We start from the raw sequence: 15,753 nt of genomic DNA on the forward strand, positions 1-15,753 counted from the left end.
TTATAAGTTACGTATATCTTTTACTAATAAAAAGATTCGTAAAAAATTAAAAGTTCTAGTTGCCTTTTTAATTAACCAAAAAACTGGAGGGCAACTAGGCTTCCTCCTCCGCTCTCTTTTTCTCAAAATCATTCGATCAAAATTATGAGAAAGCCATTTAGCCAAAAAAAAAAAAAAATATACAAATTTTGTTTTAATTATTCCTCTGCGGAGAGCCAAAATCAAAACATGCATTGATTCAAAAACGTTCAGAAATTAAATAATAAAACAAGTTTTTTCAACTGAAAGTAAGGAGCGACATTAAAACTTAAAACGAACAGAAATTACTTCGTATATGAAAGGGGCTGCTTCCTCATCAACGCCCCGCTCTTTACACTAAAGTTTTTTACTGCTTTAAAAAGAAGAGTTGAGAGAAAGAGTCAAACTTTAGCGTAAAGAGCAGGGCGTTGCTGAGGAAGCAGCCCCTTTCATATACGAAGTAATTTCTGTTCGTTTTAAGTTTTAATGTCGCTCCTTACTTTCAGTTGAAAAAACCTGTTTTTTTTTATTTAATATATTTAAAATCAGCATGAAAATGCATTCTTTTTTATGTAACTATTGGTATCAAAATTCCATTTTTTAGAGTTTCGGTTACTATTGAGTCGGGTCACTTCTTACTACAGTTCGTTACCACGAACTGTTTGATAATTTAGAATCTCTACAAGAAACTGTTAATTCAGTGTCATCTGCTCTTGGTAATATCGTATTAACTATTGTTCTTTTGAACGACGTTGTTTTGAACGACGAATCACTGCCAAGCCGTACAATTAACGTGTGTTGGGAGACAGTTGTCCAACGGGATACGTTTGAGTACCTTGAACTTCGATATGGGAATTCCATTAAAGCACCTTAAAGCTTAGTCATTTTGGCTCTTAAAGATAAACTACGTATGACTTACAGCATGTTAAGAAGAATTAAAGGTCAATTTGATAAAATAACGCTTAGCCGTTTATGTAGTGTTATGTTCGTGCCCCATATTTTTTTTTATTCCCTCTCTGGAATTTGTTTAATATAATCAAGCGCAAACAAATCCGTTCAAATTGGTCCTGTACTGTAAATATTTATTGGGAATTCCCATATGGTTCCAAAACTCGTATGTTTCGTAAAAATATCTTGTTTTCAAAATGAGCAAAAAATTTGACGAGCTTTTTATCCGTAAATTAAATCGAAGTAGAAAACCCCGCGGCTTTCGTTCGTTCCGCGGCATCATTTTTGCTTAAGTTTTATCACAGTATAGTTTTGTTTTGTAGTTGTGGGTAATTGTTCTGTTTGTTCTTCTTTTCTTTTGTCCATTAACTCCTTCTAACATTTACAGGTATTTGCCTGAAGGGTTGAAATAGGATAACTATTAACATGGATAATGAATTATTCGCTTGTTTAGCATTATTTGGAACATTCATGTCCTACTTAAGACAGTTAGAAATTGTGACGCCAAAGACTTTATCATATTAAACTCCATTAATAACGAATTCGGATGTTGTAGTCAACTAAATTTTTTAATTCTTTGGGAAAGATTAAAACAAAATAATTAGCAGGGGATTTTATTCGGCAAGGGCGACGAAAAAATACGTTCGAAGATATTGCAATGAAATGGGTTTATCGTATTATTACATTCAAGTTAAATACGATGGCATTGAATGTCAAAGCTTTAGTTTTTGCGTGGATCGATACGTAATGTACAACGTTGTGACCTGCAAAAATGACCAAAATTTGAAACATCTAAATTCTAGTGAGTCAGCTGCTGCTGAGGAAAGTATGGGTCGGCTTGAAATTGTAGATAATATTTTACAGGCTGTCAATGATCCATATTATGTTGAAAAAATGTTTTTCCATTTAAGGATCTGACAACACTGTTAAAACATTTGCGTGTAAGGCTTTTTATCACATTCTGTGTGGCACAACTCACTTTATTGCCTTTTGGACTAACAACAAACAAGACTCCTCGCTTGAAACTTCCAGTTTCCTCAGATTTAACTCTCACCTATGACCTGGTATAAAAAAAAGGCTTAGAATTAGCTCATGTGGACGCTTTCCTTCTCCTTTGGATATAATCCCTTCTTCAGCAGATATTATTCTTATCTAATAAAAATTAATCAACTTAATTCAAATTTAATGTTATTTACCGAACCATTATTTACGGCAATGTTCTTAAACATTGGAAAAATTCACGCAAACAAGCGTACTCAATATCGCTTATACCCCCATTCGACCTAATCCTTCTTAAGGCAGATACTATTAATGAATGCCTTTATTCAGACAATTACACATTTATCCTCAGTGATAAGTTAGAGAAAGTAGAAAACACTTATAGTGGGATCTTTATTTAAATTCCTCTATTTGCTTAGTAGAAATTGCACTGAAATTGCTGTATTCATAACCAGCATTTATAATGGATTTGCATCCGAAATCACTCCAAGAAAATCTTGAAGTAATCCATTTAAAAGAGTAAGTGTTATTATAATACCTGACATAATTAATTTTCAAGATAAAACTAGGAAGTATAATTCTTCAAACGGATTATGCTTTTAAGTCTTTAGTGAAAGCATACTTAAAACCTGTAGAAAGAACTTTTTACAGAAAATTCTACCACTCAGCTGCCTAATTTATGACCTTATTTTTCTAAATTTGATAGTTTCTACAAAAAACTGAAGTTTATTTGGAAAGGTATACTTTAAAATTAAGAATTAATACCAAAAATGGCAAAAAAACAATTTGGCTATTTAATGTTCGATTATTTTTCAAACTAAGATGATTAAGTATATACTAGCATGTGCTTAAACAACATCCTCTTTGCACAAACAAAAGAGAAAAGCACATCTCCTCTCCCTCCTCTCAGGGATGGGGCCAGCAGGGATGGGCATAAAAAGTTTGACGTGTAAGTAGTTCATATTTGACCAAAGACATTGCAACATCCACTATCTCGCAATAGGAATAAAAGATGTTAACTAATATGATGACGTGTATAAGCCAATGCGCTGTTGCTCAACCTCTCCCTCACCATCAATCAATATCTAATTTATTATAGTCAGAAGACAATAGTGCCGGCTCCAAGGTTACCGTACATGGTATATTCTCAACGGGGATAGAATGAATCCCCAGACACTTCTCCTTATTTATATTTTCATAAACCATTCGGTACCGATTTCACCATGCTTATGCTTACTTAACTTCTACAAGTCCCAAAGTTCAAATACTAAAAGATTCTATAAGATGATACAGTACCTTATAATTACTTTGCTAGCCTAGGCGTCGGCTAACAGTCACAAAGACAATGACACAAATTAAATCTCCGAGGAGACGAGCTATCATCGAGAGCTGTAAAAATGTTTAGCTTGATTGTGACATTTGACAGAAATGATGGTGAAACTTTACATCCGTATCGTCAGTGAGCTTATAAATCAAATCAGGTGACACCACAAGAAACTCTCAAATGACAATTCCTTTGAGCTGATTGTTAGCGTTTTCTTATCAGGCATGCTCGAAAATTTGTAAGAACTATATTTTCTGAATTTTGAAAGAAAATTTTGCTCCATTTTAAAGAAAAACGAAATTCACACTTTCTGATGACATAAGACTAACCAAAACTAAATACTCCTATCTCCAGAGCAAAACGCCGGGAGTTCTAAATATTTTTTTTTAATTTCCAGGAAAGTAGGCGTTCGCTTTTAGGTTTTTATCATTTATTCAGATCTCTTATCCTAGATCCACAAGCTATGGGAAGACCGACCAATCAATTTAGATTGTTCAGAAACTAAGATAGGTAGGGATGACCCCCCCTTCATGGTTTTTGAAGACCAAAACATAATTTGCACTTACAGTACATTTTAATTTTTCACTTTTTCAATTTTAATAAATCCAAGAAATGTTAAGACTTGAGGGAATAAACATCAGTATGTGTGCATTAAACTGCCAATTCATATTCATTTGTTTCGTTATTTTCTAGAAATATTTGTTATTAAGGCGATTTTTCTTCCTTTTTTTGATATTATAATTAAAAGAAACGTTCAACTCAAAATAATTATTGCTTTCAGTAAAGTGCAAATTATATTATGGTCTTCATGAGACACGGTCGTTTTGACTGTTTTTAGTTTCTGCTCGTTTTGAGCTCGACTCGTTTATTTGTTGTAGTTTCTCTTCGTCTTGAGTTTTATCTACTTTTTGATGGTGATATGTGGTAGCTGTATGATTTGAAAATTATTTCACTTTATTTTGATTATTTTTGGCTTATTATAGCTCTTTTCTTTTCTTTGAAAAACTACTTTTGTTGAAAAAGTTCTTAAAACCAGCCTAAAGAAAATAAACGTGCCGCATGATCAAACGTGTCGGATTATATCCCGTTTACGGTTTATTAAATTATAATAGTCCTTTAAAATTTCATTTTTTGTTGTTTCTTGTCAGGAATTTAGGGTTCAGCTGGTTATATTTAAGGTTTGTTTTAATCTGCATGTCTACAGAATAGAAGTTTTTGTGTTGCCTCTTCTACCTTAATTAATCACTCTTTTCTTCTTAATTAAAGGGGCTGTAAAATGAGATGTGAAATTTTTTTTTCCTAAAATGGGGTGAAATCTTTAAGAAAATACTAAAGAGAAGAATTTTGCTGCACAAACGGCTTAAAGGCTAATGGGTTACTAGTTTATCTCGTCAGCTCATCTAGTCCAACAGCTCAGTAGCTCATCTAGATCAGTGGTTAAGGTTCTTCAGATCAATGGCATAATAAATCAAACTCACCAGACCCGTTTATCGTTAATACCCTGCATTCCCACTTGTAGAGCCTTGCAGGGGAAACACAAAGAAATGTGTTTCTAACTTTTTAAATTTATTGTTGGTATTATTGTTATTGTCGGATGTATCCACCAAACCATATATCTACTTAATATTGATTTAAGGCGCTATAGTCTTTTTATTTTGCAGTATCAATCAACCGAGGACTTGTTTGTACTGTACCTTTGCACAACAGCTTTTTCGGTAACGTCAACTAAATAATTCCTCGGAATCGAAGCGGCTACAAAATGAAGTATAATGTATTTATCTCTTACAAAACGGGACGAAAGCCCTAAAATAAAGATAAAGGGAATATTTTTCCCGTACTTCAGGTATGTCCCCAGCCCAACTGGCAGAAATAGCCAGAAACGGATGAAGAATAAATGCCTCTCCCGGCTACTGAGGACTGCAAAAAATAGGAAGATGCACTGAAAGTATTGTTATGGTGCCACTAGAGGAGAAGTCTCTAATCGGCCAACCTGATCGGATGGGAGCTAAATAAGTAAGTAAGGAATGGGTAAAAGACTAAAGGTCAATAAGAGGTACAGTCCTAGTGCTAAACCAATTTCCAACAAATTTAAACCATTTCCATATCTTTTAAGGAGAATATCTCTTTTCAAGAATCATTTCGACTGTGTCAATTTTCTTTTGATTTTATATAACCTTTGCTTCAGAAGACGGGATTAAGGGATCTTACATCTTTTATTTGCCGGTTTTTCGGGGAAACAAATGGTTCCTCAGAATACACTCCGTTTAATATTAATTATATGGTATTTTAAGAAGTTGGTTTCTCCATGTCAAGGCTTAGAATTTGGTATTTAACAACCGAAGTTTGATTCCTGGTAAACCTCTGCAGAATAACCTTTATTTGCTTGTTTGTATCCTCTCTGCTACCATTAATAGCTAAATTTGTCAAACAGCTGCTCAATAGTAACCAAAACTCTAAAAAATAAAATTTTGATACCAATAGTCACATCAAAAGAATCGCATTTTAATGCTGATTTTAAATATATAGCTTTCATCAAGATTAGTCTTACTCCTCAAAAGTTACGAGCCTGAGAAAATTTACCTCATTTTAGAAAATAGGGGGAAACACCCACTAAAAGTCATACAATCTTTACGAAAGTCACACCATCAAATTCAACGTATCAGAGAACCCTATTATAGCCCCTATCTACAAAAATGTGGAATCAGACAGACCAGTCTGGCTGTACCAGTCAAACAGGACTGTCTGGACTGTCTGTTTCTGTCTGTCTGTCTGTCAGTCCGTCTGTCCAGACAGACAGACAGACGGACAGAGTGGACAGACAGACAGACATACAGAGAGAAGACAGACAGACAGTCAGACAGAGAGACAATGGTTACTGGGAAGTGTACAGACGTTTTAAGGGGGATTTTTTTGGTTGGGAGGGGGAGAGTCAAGGGAGGAATTAAGTGGGAGGATCTTTACATGGAGGAACTTCTCATGGGGGAAGAAACTTTCAATGGAGGGGGCGCAGTATTTTCTAGCATTATTTAAAAAAACAATGAAAAAATAAATATGAAAAGTTTTTTTTTTAATGAAAGTGAGGAGCAGCAGCAAAACTGAAAACGAACAGACATTATAACGCATATGAGGGGTTTATCTCCTCGTAATACCTCGCTCTTTACGCTAAAGTATTTTTAGTAATTTCAACTGTTTATTCCACGGCCTTTGTGATTCAGGGGTCATTCTTAAGGAATTTGGACAAAATTTAAGCTTTAGTGTAAAGAGCGAGGTATCGACGAGGGGCGAGCCCCCTCATATACGCAATAAAAACATACGAATACAGAGGTTCGCTAAGTAAGTTATTTCGTAAGTTACGTATATTTTTTACTTATGAAAACGTTCGTAAAAAGTTTAAAGTTAATGCCTTTTTAAGTAATCAAAAAATTGAAGGGCAACTAGGCCTCCTCCCTCGCTTCTGTTTTCTCAAAATCTTCCGATTAAAAGTATGAAAAAACAATTTAGTCAAAAAATGAATATGCAAATTTTGTTTTAATTATTTATGTGCGGAGAGCCAAGATCAAAACATGCATTAATTCAAAAACGTTCAGAAAATGAACAAAAAAGCAAGTTTTTTTAAATGAAAGTAAGGAGCGACATTACAACTTAAAACAAACAGAAATTACTCCGTACATGAAATGGGTTGTCCCCTCCGCAATCCCTTGCTCTTTACGCTAAAGTTTTTTTATTGCTTTAAAAACTAGAATTGTGGCAAAGAGTCAAACTTTAGCGTAAAGAACGAGGGATTGCGGAGGGGACAACCCATTTCATATACGGAGTAATTTCTGTTCGTTTTAAGTTTTAATGTCGCTCCTTACTTTCATTTTAAAAAAATTTGTTTTTTTGCTTAATTCTTGATTAAAGCGGTGTTATTGCTACTAAAATCTTAAAAGAAATCCGATCCGTGCTCTATCTCCAAGATTTAACTCCTATGAAATGAAGGTGACTACTTTTGGATGAAAAGGTTTTTGAAAGCTTTTTGATTTCGAGTCAAAAGAAATCGTAATGCCATTATCTCAGATGCTTAGGGGTCTTTATTTCATGAGAGATTTAGGTAGTGAAGTCTGTATCTGTATCCTTTCTTTGTTTAGAAAAAAATTTGAAGCACTTACATCAAAACATCTCAAGTACATTATCAAAAGATGATGTCCTCTTTGATTTTTAATGTGAAGCTTTGAGACCAAGATTGGGTTTTTGTTTTTCGAAAAATCAGAAAAGTTTATAAGGATTCATTATTGATCTTCGAAATCCAGATTGAACCAGAGCTTTTACAAAAAGTTTGGGCAAAGGTTCGGAATAGTGGCTTTTCAAGAATTCAAAATTTTTTCTTCTATTGTACGCTATTAATTCAGGAATTAATATAAAGCCCTAAGAGACCCAACTAGAAATTAGCTTGAAGTCAATATGTTTTATTTTCGAGATGCCGATAAAATTCATCCTTTCTTAGCGTCTACCTCAAGTCCTGAGAGCTATCAAACAGTTCGTGGTAACGAACTGTAGTAAGGAGTGACCCGGCTCAATAGTAACCAAAACTCTAAAAAATGGAATTTTGGTACCAAGAGCTACATCAAAAGAATCGCATTTTAATGCTGATTTTAAATATATAAGTTTCATCAAGTTTAGTTATACCCATCAAAAGTTACGAGCCTGAGAAAATTTGGGTTATTTTAGAAAACAGGGGGAAACATAGAATCTTAACGAAAATCACACCATCAGATTCAGCGTATCAGAGAACCCTACTGTAGAAGTTTCAAGCTCCTATCTACAAAAATGTGGAATTTTATATTTTTTGCCAGAAGGCAGATCACGGATGCGTGTTTATTTGTTTGTTTTGTTTTGTTTTGTTATTTTCCCCAGGGGTGATCATATCGACCCAGTTTTCCTAGAATGTTGCGAGAGGGCTCATTCTAACAGAAATGAAAAGTTCTAGTGCCCTTTTTAAGTGACCAAAAAAATTGGAGGGCACCTAGGCCCCCTCTCACGCTAATTATTTTCCCAAAGTCAAGGAATCAAAATTCTGAGATAGCCATTTTATTCAGCGTAGTCGAAAAATCTTATAACTATGTCTTTGGGGATGACTTACTCCCCCAGAGTCCCCGTGGGAGGGATTACAAATTCAAAACTTTTACCAGTGCTTGCATATAGTAAGGGTTATTGGGAAGTGTACAGGTGTTTTCAGGAGGATTTTTTGGTTGGAGGCAGGGGTTGAGAAGAGTGGGATATGCTGGGGGAACATTCCATCGAGGAATTTGTCATGGGGGAAGAAAATTTCCATGAAGGGAGCGCAGGATTTACTAGCATCACTTAAAAAAGCAATGAAAAATTAAATATGAAAAAAAAATTTCAGCTGGAAGTAAGCAGCAGTATTAAAACTTAAAACGAACAGAAATGATTACCCATATGAGGGGCTCACCTCCTGCTAATACCTCGCTCTTTACGCCAAAGTTTTTTTTAGCAATTTCAACTATTTATTCTGCGGCTTTTGTGATTCAGGGGTCATTCTTAATTAATTGGGACAAAATTTAAGCTTTAGTGTAAAGAGCGAGGTACTGACGAGGGGGCGAACCCCCTCATATATGTAATAAAAACAAGAGAATACAAAAGTTCTTTACGTAAGCTAATTTATAAGTTACGTATATCTTTTACTTATAAAAAGATTCGCAAAAAATTAAAAGTTCTAGTTACCTTTTTAATTAACCGTAAATCGGAGGGCAACTAGGCTTCCTCCCCCGCTCTTTTTTCTCAAAATCATTCAATCAAAATTATGAGAAAGCCATTTAGCCAAAAAAATAAATATACAAATTTCGTTTTAATTACTCCTCTGCGGAGAACCAAAATCAACACATGCATTGATTCAAAAACGTTCAAAAATTAAATAAAAAAAAAAGGTTTTTTAAATGAAAGTAAGGAGCGACATTAAAACTTAAAACGAACAGAAATTACTCCCTATATGAAAGGGGCTTTTCCTTCTCAACGCCCCGCTCTTTACGCTAAAGTTTTTTACTGTTTTAATTGTAGAGTTAAGAGAAAGAGTCAAACTTTAGCGTAAAGAGCGGGGCGTCGAGAAGGAAAAGCCCCTTTCATATACGGAGTAATTTCTGTTCGTTTTAAGTTTTAATGTCGCTCCTTACTTTCATTTAAAAAAAACTTGTTTTTTTTATTTGATTCAATCAAAGAAGACACTAAAACATTATTTTTTTTTGTTCGTATAGGCCCTCTTTCGTTTATCCTGAGCAGATGGTACGATACAATCACCTCTAGGAAAAAAACGAACAATACGACAAATAAACACGTATCCGTTTTTTTTTTTATTTAATTACACAAAGGCTTACCGTTCAAGAAATGCACATTCGAAGTCAGATCTAAAAAAAAAACACATAAATTTATACTGGTTTTCCTGTCGTCAAAGAATCATAAAAAAACTTAAAAACAATGAAAGGGTGGAGGTGTGAACTTCAACAGTTTTTACCATATTTCACCATCTCAAAGAGTTGTTTTCTGCGCAAATGCATTTATTCTACATAAGTATAAAGCCCGTTTAGGACTGAAAAGGGTAAATCCTGATATTTGTCTTGTAAACACTAAATCTTGTAGAAGTGTAAATAACTGTCTCGATTATTGTTTTTTCAAGCGAAGTCGACCGAATAAAGGCACCTTTAGGCTCATAAAAAAAAAGACTTTTCTGAAAAAAGCCCCTTCAAATTTGCCGCATTTGCCTTTTTTAGCCTTAAAAATACGAATGGAGACTGTAGCTGCATGAAAAAGTAAAGAGCTTGGGCGACCTTGCCGAAAATAGAAATAATGAAGATATGGTGTAACTTCTTGCAAACTTGTAAAATGTTATGCTAGCCATTTAAAACTTTCAGAAATGGATTAATAGTCCTGTTATGGGTCTGGGAAGGTGTTCTGAAGTTACTGGTTCCATGTGCTTCCTTAATGTAATTCTTAAGGAACTTTATGAAAATAATTCGATAAAACCCAACTTTAAAAATATTTTACAAAAGCCTTCTACAGAGCAGATGGTAGCTCGAAGTAGATAAAAAAAAAACAATATTTGTTCTTAATAATAACTTCTATATTTAACAGTATCACATTTATAATAAACAAGTTTTGGTGCACAGTTTGGTAGGAATTGGACGTCATTTGTATAACGCATATATAACATAATATGTTTTGCCTCAAGATGTCTAAAATTATAATTTCTGCTTTAGATTTGTAGTCATGAATGTCATAAACAATTGAACTAGTTGACTAACCAATGTGAGATAGTGGCTGAACTAACTTCAAAACACCTTCCCACTTCTGGATTTGAGCAGAAGAACTATGCCAAAAAGGTGCACCATCTGGCACAAAAACTCTCCAAGATGTAAGTTCCTGCTTTTTGCATTTTCAGACCCTGATTTTCGTCTATTTTTGTTTCTTTTTTTGCTCTTTGATTTTAGACAATCCGGACCTCAAAGTCTAGATAAAAAAAAGTATTTCCTAACGCGAATGCACAATGGAGATCAAACTATGGGTTATTCAAACAAATGTCGCATTGGATATTTTCTTATTTTTACAGAATAAAGCTGTGATATTAAATGAACGATAGTTAGATTTATATGTTTTAAATGTGCGTTGTCAGTATAGTACAAATTTTATGCCACGCTTCTGCTTACAAATGCTAAAAGATCTTTACATTAAGGTCACATTCATGGCTTTAATATTTCTGATTTGCTAGTAATAAAAGTGATCAGGGATTGACGCAATGTTTGCAAATGTTAAGAGATTTAGTAGGCGTCAAAGGAAACGCCAACCCCTCCCCCTTCCTAGAGTTTGTAAATATGCTGAATACATGATAGTTTCTTTTTTCAAAAAGAGTTCAAAACAAGTTGTATATAGGCTTGTGACCTGCCCCTCACTCGACCGAAAAATTACAGGCCATGCCTCTGCAATTGAAATTTAAAATGTGGGAAATTAGACTTAGACTTGAAGGAACTTTTTACTTTATGACTGAAAAAAAATAATCAATAAGCATATGGGTTTTAGGGTGGATAAGTAATACCATTGTTTTTATCATATGCTGATTTGGCACTGTTGGATGAATGCTATTATGCATCTGAAATTGGCCATCTCTGGAAAATAAACAGAACGGAATTTTGTTGCAAAAATCTGGGAGCCAAAATTGGTTTTAGCTTCATTTTCAGGCTCAAGCAGGGCTTAGATCCACGAAGTAAATCAAGCTTTTTACAGAGTAGGTCTTAGAGCCAAATCACGGGATGGAACCCATAGCTGAAAACGCTTATTGCTGATATTGTGGTAAAAACGTCAAAATTGTTTTCAAACTAAAAAAAACTGGCTAAATTACACTCTGGAACTCTGTTGCTTTAGGTTTTACATCATTCTTGTTGTTCTATTCTCTTTGCCCGAAAACAAGACTGTTATGTAACTTTTTTCAGAAAGATGACAAGAATAAAGTACAGAACATGCCCAAATATTTCTCTAACTTAGTCAATATTCTTCGGCAGACATAGCAGACATAAAATTTCACCAGTAATTTAATAAAAAATAGTATTTTTATCTGAAAGTAAGGAGCAGCATTAGAAATTAAAAAAATAGAAACGATAACATAACTAGGGGGAAATAATTTTGTTTAGGAATTATGGCAAACGCCATCAGTGTAAAATTTCTTCTCGGAATTCCATCTCCTAGAAACTTCCTTCCCTATGAAAAGTTCTCCCAAAAAATATATGCATACTTCCCAATAACATATATTATATATAAACAATGAAAAAATTGTTTATTGTTTATATTTTCCTTAAAATTTCTTTCGCACCAACTAACAGTTTTGCAAGACCTTAAAAAGATCATAAACTGCTGTTTAAAATATTACGCCCATCGAAAATATTACATGTGTAAAGAGAAAAGAATAATTGTGATGGGAATGGGAGGTGAATGCGTTTGAGGATAAAAGGTGGTATGACAAATACAATTCTCACATTAAAAAGAAAAGAACTCAATTTTTACACACCGAATGAAATAAAATTTAAAAGATAGGAATTCCTGGCAAAAAGATCAATTCCTTCAATATATTGTACGTTCAATCTAAACATTAATGCAGTAAGTCCTAAGCCAAAAATAGCAAAGAAGACAAAATCTAAACTTATGATTCGGCTTTCAAAAAACTTTCCTTATTGGGATGTTCAGTTTCAAAACCCAAAATCCAACTTCAGGTAAAATTCTTGACTTATCTTGATCATGGATAACTTAGAATCTCATAGAATTCGGAAAACTGCATTCGAAATGGGTTAACCTAAATTCAGGAAGATGATAATTTCGTCACCATATGAAGAACCGTCTATATTTCAAATGTATTAGAATGCCAAAGGACCTTCGGCTAAGAGATATGTAACTTTTCCTTCCTAAAGCAGTAAAATGACGTGTCGAAGCAACAGATAATATCTCATCTTCTAAAAATTCTGTTACAGGGATAGGGAAGCGTAAATAGGGTTTTTGTTCGTTGAGCCAGCTACAGGGGCAATTACATCTTTTACAAAGACGTATAGATTGCTTGCTATACTATTCCCTCTGTCATTGATACAATTTGGAAAAAGAATTACTCCCAATATGCTACTTATGGAGTCTCCATCTGTGGCAGATACCTATTTGACCTATCACTGTCAAGAACCTTTTTTGAACAGGTCGTTTCGGAACTTTCGACCACACCCTGTAGCCGATTAATATTTCTATATGATTTGAGCTTCTTTAGCAAGACCCTATACTCAACTTAATAAAAACCCTTTGAGGCACCGGATAATAATTACATTATGTCGTTTTGTAGGTCAGTAGCTGATACTGAGCTATTCATAAGATAGTCTATTGTAAACCTTTTCCATTGGAATTCCATATAATCGATTTGTAGTGGCTCATTTCATCGATGGTTCTAATAGACTTGGAAGTGCTTTGAGAGGAACCATAGGTTTAGACAAATCTACCATAATTAATTTAATGTATAGTCCGAGAACAAGGATAGAGCAGACAGTTTTCTTTTTTTTTTTATGAAAAAGGTCAAAAGCAGAGCGAAAACAAGAATTATAAGAATCTACGTTAGTCACAGAACAAACTTTTTAGCACATCTGAAATCTTCTTTGATCTAGGATTTTTATAACAGATAAAATTTCCTTTTTATCTAAAATTTTCTTATGCACCAACTATTGCATGGCAAAGACTGCATCCTCAAATGCTTCCTAAGGCCATATCCTGTCTCTCTCACTCTTCGATTGTATTCAATGTATAATGAGTTTTGTGCCTTGCTCCGATAATCTTCTTTTACTGAAGCTTAAGATTTGATTTTGCCGTTACTAAATAACTAGATCTGCTTATATGAGTCGCAGTTTTTGATAAAGTCAACTAAAGTCTAGTTACCTCTGACCTTGCTGGGGTTCACAACATTGCTTACAAGAATTATGATGGTCAGTAAGGAAGATGTCACCGGCTTAGCTTAGCTTTATTTTCACCAGCTGCGTTTTCTGACAACTATTTAATAATATTTAATAATTTAATAATATTTTAATAATTTAATAATATTTTTCCGAAGTTATTTATGCGGTGCACGCATTTTACCGAAAATTTATTGATTCAGTTCTCCCGTCTTCCTTGACTCAGGCACAAGTTCTATCGGTTTCTGTTGATGCTGTAATTAAATCTGTTAAGAAATTCAAATCAAGCTCTGTTGGTGTTAACAGAATTAGTGTTTATCATCTTAAGGTAAATTGCCCGTCTTTGTTTTTCCATTTACAGCTGCCTCCAAATGTGTATTTGTTGTTCTCTTGTTCCTGATAGCTTTTTGTGTGGAACCGTCAAATCCGTTCTTAAGTGAGGTAAGAGTCCATTGGACTCTTCTTCTAACAGGCTAATCATGGTTACTTGTAATCTTGTAAATCCTAGAATATATCCTACTTCCTTTTATCGATTTGAATGTCAATTTTGGGGAGAAACAACTCAGTTTTCGGTGTGGCATCGGTTGCCAGCACGCTCACCGTGCTGTGGCCTACTTTTTCAAAAATGCTTCTGCTAAACGGTATGGCCTCCACATTTGTGCCCTTGATCTTTCTAAGGCTTTCGATAGTATCATACACATTCAGGCTCTTTATTCTCTTTATAGTCACTGCATTAACCTTTCGTTGATTTTTCTTCTTAAGTTTTGGTATTGTAAATCCTATCTTCGAATTAAAACTAATGGTGCCCTTTCTTCTTTTATATTCCCTGTTCGTCGAAGTGTACGGCAGGGCAGACTACTATCTCCAAGTATTTTTTTGATTTTGTATTTCTAGTAACCTCGAGGATATTTTTTCTATGTGTTTTATTGGGTTAACTGAAATTTCATACCTTGCTTATGCCGAAGAAATTCTTCTAATTAGCCGGTGTAAACTTAGACTTTCACGGATAGACCATAAAGTTTCTTTTCTTTTAATAAAATTGGTCATTTGCTTAACGTTGGTACGTTAAGTACGTTATCTTTCTTTCAATTTTGTATCCCCTCTTAAACCTCTAATCTCTAAAAAATTTCCCATCCCTCTGCAGTGGTTGGGTATCATGCTTACCAAAAATATAAAAACTATTCGTGAGTTTGTCGTCCGGGATGCTAGAACAAAGATCCAGATTGGTTACTCTAAAATTGTAGCCGATCGAGGCAAATATAAACGTATTGCCGTTGGAAAGCTTTATTCTACTTTTTCAGATCATTCTACTCTTTACCTTTATGGGCTTTATCCTATTCTTAGGAATAAGGATCTTAGTGATATTCGGGTGGCCTATTTCCGTTTTGTAAATATCTTCTCTATCTTCTTCTTTGGTACAGGAGTCGAAACATAATAAATCAGTTTTACCTTCCGGATATTACTAAGAAGCTGACTGGTTTACACCAAAGACTTTCCGAAATAGCGTATCGGCGTTTGTCGCCTCACTATGTTTTTTTTGTTAATTTTATTTATTTAATTTTATTGTTGTTTAATTGTTTTTGGTGACTTATTGTTTTTTTCAGCAATGTTATTGTTGATTTCCGTTTGTATTTAATCCACTTTTTATCTTTTGATGTAATTGGGTTATAAATAAGTATTATCTTATTAAGGAAACCTCCCATACATTCAACACCAATCAGTTTAAAGGATACTCGGGCGAAGGATATAATCAGGGGGCTATGTGAAGTAGCTGGCTATTCACCAATACGAGGGTTGTAAACAGTCCCAGTAACTACAGATGAATTTTGAAAGTTCATAATAAGCCTGAGAACCTCTGTACTCCTTCAATCAGGACATTTAGGGGGGTAAATGCAAAGTCTGTTCTTCTGTATCGGTGATGCTGATTGTTAATTTCGGTGCTCAAGAAAGTCAATTCTGTAGGTTAGACAACATAATAACAATGGTGATTAGTGCAGAGGATAATGATTA

This window comes from Artemia franciscana, chromosome 10 (assembly GCF_032884065.1).
Source record: "Artemia franciscana chromosome 10, ASM3288406v1, whole genome shotgun sequence".
NCBI classification, from domain to species: Eukaryota; Metazoa; Arthropoda; class Branchiopoda; order Anostraca; family Artemiidae; genus Artemia; species Artemia franciscana.